Raw genomic sequence first — 6,508 nt, forward strand, 5'->3', positions numbered from 1 at the left:
TTCAAGCGACACCATTGGGTGTCCCGCATTTCTGACTTGAAGGCAGCAGATAATGGGAATTCTCAGCCTCTATAGTTACATGAGCCAATTTCTTAAAACGAATAAACATTTATTAAGTATTAATATCTATACTTAAATAAATTGCGTGTATGTATTTAAAGTAAGTTAAATTAATTTATTAACTCAATGATTTGAGTTATTTAAATTTAAACAATTTAAATTGGTTTTGTTTCTCTGGAACACCCTGTCTTAGAGGTCATGTCATAATCACCTGAATAATCTGCAGGTGCAGGAATCACTTTGCTCAATGATACTCAACCACGATGGATTGTTTAGCGAAGACAGACTGACATATTTGACTCTGCAAAGCCTGGGAAACTCTTCTTTATCATTATGTCTCCCTTTTCCTCACTGGGTGCAGGTTAAGGTGCACAGATTTGATTCTCACGCACCTGATTGTACCCAACTCTTTGGTCATTCCCTCTAAAGAAATCTGGCAGACAATGATATCTTTGGTTTGAACAACTTCAACGATTTTTCATGTGAACTTCTATTCTTCCTTCAGAGACTGGGCAGGGGTGTTCCTCCTGGCAGCACTTGCCTCCTGAGTGTCTTCCAGGCCATCGCTATTTCCCCAGGAACTCCAGTAGGGCAGAGCTTAGAATAATAGTTCCCAAGCTCATTGGACACTTGATTCTCTCGTGCTGGATCCTAAACACACTAATAAATAATTTTCCTCTTTATGTGTCTGGCTATAACTCAATGTAGCCATCACAAGGAAAACAGATAATGGCTACTGTTATGCCATGATTCATGTCAAAATTGCCCACTCACTGTGTGCAGTGCTGTTCTGATTCCTTGATGTTTTGGATTTGGGAATCACGGCTTGGGCCAGAGGCTCCGTGGTTTTCATCCTGTGCCAGCACAAGCTGCAGGTCCAACACATTCATGGGACCCACTGGCTGTTCAGGTTCTCCCCTGAGTCCAGAGTCACCTAAGCCATCCTGGTCCTGGGGAGCATCTATGTATGCTTTTACATTCTCTTTTCCTTTTGTCAATTTTTAGCTCTTTTTAATCCTCTTGGGCAGTGGCTGGTGAACATTTCTGCCCTGAGTGCTGTGTGTTCCCCAGCTCTCAGCATTTTTGTTTCCATCAACTGTGACTCTGGTGTCTCCAGGTTCTGATTTGCCTGACACAGAATACAAAATCCGCTAATTTTATCATATATATGTATGTTGTGTATTTTTGCACAATGTTCAGTTGTTTACTCATCCCCCACAGAATTATAAGCACAGTTGTGAAACTGACGTTGCAAGGGATTGGTGATACATACAGAAAAACACCTACATATGTCTAACTGTGTGGGGATAATCAGACTATGTTTGTTATTCATCAAGCAATAATATTGGAAAATTATGCTTTAAGAAATGTAAAAATAATATTAATTATAACAATGTTAAACTACTTTAACTGTACTGTCTTTTTTATCTGATATATCACCATCCTCACTGATTAATTGGTTAAAATCATATATAATGTACCTTTAATTTTTCTGCTTTAATTTTAATTGGTTAAAATTACATATATCTTCTAATTTTTCTACTCTTTCAAGAGATATAACTAAAACATAAATATATATAAAGATTATTTTTATGTTTTAGTTGTATCTCTTGAAGGAATATCCAATTGAATATAGTCAAATAATATTTGACTTTGACAGGAATAATTTAGCTATTTATGTTTAATATTTTAAAGGCTATATTTGGCATTGGATATACCAACTTTCTGTATTCTTCTGAATACCCATCATCTTTTCTGATTCTTCCAATTTTAACGTCTTCTATGTTATATATAGATTTTTAAAAATCACAGTTAATATCTGTTATTTAGGAGTTATATACAAGCATATCTTAGTTTTTAACACAGAGGTTATTAATCTATATTAATATATAGATATACTATAATTTAATAATATAATATTAATATATATTAATCATGGTATAAAGTTATTTAATAGTTTCAACCTCCACTTTGACAACATTAAGGCATTAAATTACTAATCAAGTCAGGTGAGGTGGCTCACGCTTGTAATCCCAGCACTTTGGGAGGCCGAGGCAGGAGGATTGCTTCAGCTAGGGAGTTTGAGACCAGCCTGGGCAACACAGCGAGACCTAGTCTCTACAAAAAATTAAAAACTTAGCCAGGCATGGTGCCACATGCCTGAAGTCCCAGCTACTCAGGAGGCTGAGGTAGGAGGATCACTTGAGCCCAAGAGGCCAAGGCTGTGTGTTCGCTCTGTGTGTTTCACTCTGTCTCAGAAACCCTGTCTCAAACAACAACAACAAAAATCACTAATCCATTTATGTTCTGTCTTTGTGTTTTAATTGATATGTATTTTTTAAAAAAGTTGGAATACTTGCACAGGCCATAAGTGCACAACTAAATGAAATTTTAACAAACTGAACCCAACTCTGTATGCATGTCTTAGGTTGCAAAACAGAACATCGTCAGACCCCAGCCACCTCCTTGTGCCCTTCCCAGTCACTACCTCTAGGAGTAACCACGACTCTGACTCCTAACAGTATAGCTTACCTGTACTTTCACCTGTTTTGTAGCTTATATATATGAAATCATATAGTGTAACTTATTTCGTATGTAGATTTTGAATTCCACATGTTTGGAAACTTATCTGTATGTTATTGTGGTTCATTCATTAGGTAGGTGATAGAATTATTAGGTTGGTTGAGGTTTTTGCCCTCTAAAGTAATGGCATCACCTGAACATCAAGCAATGAATTTAATCATGCCACTGTAAATGCATATGAGTAGTATTCATGATGGGGCTATTAGGAACACTAGTTGTTTTTTTGTCTTCCATGTCGGAAATAGCAAAATAGTCCATAGAGATGAACACTGAGCTTTTATTCGAGCAGGAACATGAGAGTTCACCAGAGAAGCATAGATAACTTCAGATCCTGGGGAAGGGAAGGTGGGCAAGCAGCTTGGGTGGTGGCATTCATCTGAGAAAAGTGAGTGAATCCCTAGTATGTGAAGGGACAGAGTGTCTCAGTAACTCACGTTTTCACCGGGGATATATGGAACCCAGGACATGGAAGAGCATCTTGTTTCTCCCAAGCCCTGGAGCGAATTTGGGGAGAGGTTGGGAGACTCTGAGAGGGAAAGGCACTGGGAAAAGCTGCAGGCATTTTCCCAGACCTAGGACCAAGAGGAGGATGCCATTTTCAATTCTGGCTCATGTCAAGGCAGTCATTGTTTGGTGGCTGGGCAGCAGCAGCTGCCGCAGGTGTTTAGGTCTCTGGTGAGAAAGATTAAAGCACTTGTTCTGGAGCAGGAGAAGGACCTCCATAGGCCGAATTGAGCAGCAAGTGTGGCGTGTACTTCCGCTATAGGCACCGGAATCGCGCTTTCTTTCATTACAGGACTGGAAAGGGAGGAGATTTGCTGAAGCCATGGTTGCTCTCAGGTGGTGATATTTATGGCCAGAGGTGGCTTTGCAACCTGGGACCAGTCTATGTATGGCATTTCTGGGCGCCCCAGCCTGCCCCCTTGGTCAGTCAGGGGAGTGAGTCCAGCTGGTTCTGAGGACGGGGAGGGAGACAGAGCCCACTCCTGCTCACCTGGATCGGGAGCATGGGCCACCACTCCCTTCCTGTGCGAAGAGCTTGGTGCAGAGGCATCTTCTCTGCTCTTGGCCGAGGCATGTCTGCAGGCATTTGGTGCACCCTCTCACCTGGGTTGTGAGTTCTGGGCTGCCTGTCCGTTCCCATGCAGAGAACATGATGCAGCGGCACTCTCTCTGCTCATAGACGGACTTGTCTCTTGGCTTCTGGCATACTCACTCCCCCAGATTAAGAGCTTGAGCCACCTCTCCCTTCCTTGCAAAGGCCTTGTTGCAGTGTTGGTTTCTCTGCTCCTTGCCCGGGCATATTTTCAGGCATTTGGTGCACCCTCTTGCCTAGGTTAGGAGCCTGAGCTGCCCCTCCCTTCCTGGGCAGAGATGTTTTTTCTTTCCTTTCTTTTCTTTCCTTTCTTTTCTTTCTTTTCTTTTTCTTTTTCTTTTCTTTCTTTCCCTTCCCTTCACGTCCCTTCCCTTTCTTTCTTCTGTTCTTTTCTTTTTTCTTTTTTTTTTTTTTTTTGTGAGACAGAGTCTCGCTCTGTCACCCAGGCTGGAGTGCAGTGGCATGATCTCGACCCACTGCAACCTCCACCTCAGCGATTCTCCTGCCTCAGCCTCCCGAGTAGTTGGGATTACAGGCACACGCCACCATACCCAGCTAATTTTTGTATTTTTATTCTTTGGGATTTTGAACTCATAGCAACCATAACACTACTAGTTACACTGATTTCTAATCAGCTTTGAGCTTGCTTAAAGTCAGGGGCTCCTGCCAAACTTAGGGCTGGGACCTTTCCTGAAAGGTACTATATTTCCTGAAATATAGCTTTATATTTCCTGAAATATAGCTTTATATTTCCTGAAATATAGCTTTATATTTCAATTTTGAGATGGGTCAATTTGAACTCTATAAATGATCTCAGAATGCCACTTGGTAAATAGAAATAACATAATCTAGAAGGAAATTGGACTGGAACAGAAACAGCTCTAAAGGAAAAATTAGGATTCGTCTTTGGTGGGAATTTTTTGCCCCCCTCCATTGTCCAAAGCAATGCTGCTGGCTCTATGGGACCCTCCCCCACAACACACATTTCACTGAGTATTTACTAAATGCCTAGTCCTAGTTTTCTAATGGGTTAGGGAAAAATGACACTTCAAGGTTCCACTGGGCTGCTGTGGCTGTTTAACCTCAGTGCCAGCCATGTGGAACTTGAAGCAGGAGTGGTCACTCCACTCAGTGGTCAGAACTCAAGAGTTTTGTGTCATTGACTACTTTCTAGCTGTTTGGTCTTCCATATTGAAAACTACGGACTATTTGAATGAGGACATCATCTTTGGGGCTGCAAACTGAAAACAATCACTTGAATTCAGGAGGCAGCGGTTGCAGTAAGCAGAGATAGCACCATTACACTCCAGCCTGGGTGACAGCGTGAGACTCCATCTCAAAAAAAAAAAAAAAAAGAAAAAAAGACAGAATTCAAATGCTGGTGAGGATGTGGAGAAAAGGGAATACTTGTACACTGTTGGTGGAAATGTAAATTAGTACAGCCACTATGGAGAACAGTTTGGAGGATCCTCAAAAAACTAAAAATAGAGCTACTTTATGATCCAGCAACCCTACTCCTAGGAATATACCCCAAAGAAAGGAAATCAGTATATTGAAGAGATATTTGCACTGCCACGTTTATTGCAACACTATTCACAATAGTCAAGATTTGGAAACAACCTAAATGTCCATCAACAGATAAATGGATAAAGAAAATGTGGTACATATACACATTGGAATACTATTTAGCCATGAAATATGAGATCCTGCCATTTGCAAGAAAATGGATGGAACTGGAGATCATTATGTTAAATGAAATAAGCCAGGCACAGAAAGACAAACCACATTTTCTCACTTATTTGTGGCAGCTAAAAATGGAAACAATTGAACTCATGGAGACAGAGAGTAGAATGATGGTTACCAGAAGCTGGGGAGAGTAGTGGAGGGATGGGGATGGAAGTGGGGAGGGTTAATGCGTACAAAACATAGAATGAATAAGACCTAATCTTATTTGCTAGCACCACAGGGTGACAATAGTAAAAAAAAGGTTAATTGTACATTTAAAAACAACTAAAAGAGTATAATTGGATTGCCGGTAACAGGAAGGATAAATGCTTGAGGGGATGGATACCTCATTTATCCTGGTGTGATTATTACATATTGCATGCCTGTATCAAAATCTCTCATGTAACCCATAAATATATACACCTACTGTGTACCCACAAAAACTAAAAATATAAAAATAAAGAGAGGGCAGAATCTCTGTAGAGCACAGTGTTGTGGCACATGGTAATCAGTTACCTTCTGAGGTCAGATTCTCAGGGTTAAGCCTCTGTGGCAGGGCTGCAGAGCAGTGCATGCTTGTGGAAACCTCTGGTCAGCTGTAAAAGGTGGGGCTCTGGCTCAGGGAGATGTCTCCTGTCTCATAAAACATCATGTGTCTGTGGGTGTGAGGTTCTGTGCCCTTCCTCAACAGAGAACTATTGACCGAATAATTGTTTGAGTATCATGCATAACTGGCCTTCTTTTTGTTTAATTTCTTAAATAATAAAACAGAAAATATTTTATTCACTTTCAGTTTGAGGAAGAGTGTGAGAAACTTCAGGAAAAATGTCATAGGAGGGAACTCTGGGGCCCTGCCTATCCTCAGAAACCTCAAAATTCCTGGTACAACCCGTTAGCATTAACCTTACCAAAACTGATTTTTTTTTTTTTTGCTATACAGATTTACCTTTTATTGGAGCTTCATTTTGTTACAGGTTGTAAAGAATACATTGTTGTTTTAACCTTTGTGATAGGAACATCAAATTCCCAAACTCCAAGTATTAA

General features: G+C 40.5%; 1 pseudogene; it reads left to right on the top strand.

The window, feature by feature from the left end:
• Positions 308-1,193, top strand: PONPYGV1R-PS1886 (vomeronasal 1 receptor ponPygV1R-ps1886 pseudogene; annotated as a pseudogene).

Source organism: Pongo abelii, chromosome 18, assembly GCF_028885655.2.
Source record: "Pongo abelii isolate AG06213 chromosome 18, NHGRI_mPonAbe1-v2.0_pri, whole genome shotgun sequence".
NCBI lineage: Eukaryota > Metazoa > Chordata > Mammalia > Primates > Hominidae > Pongo > Pongo abelii.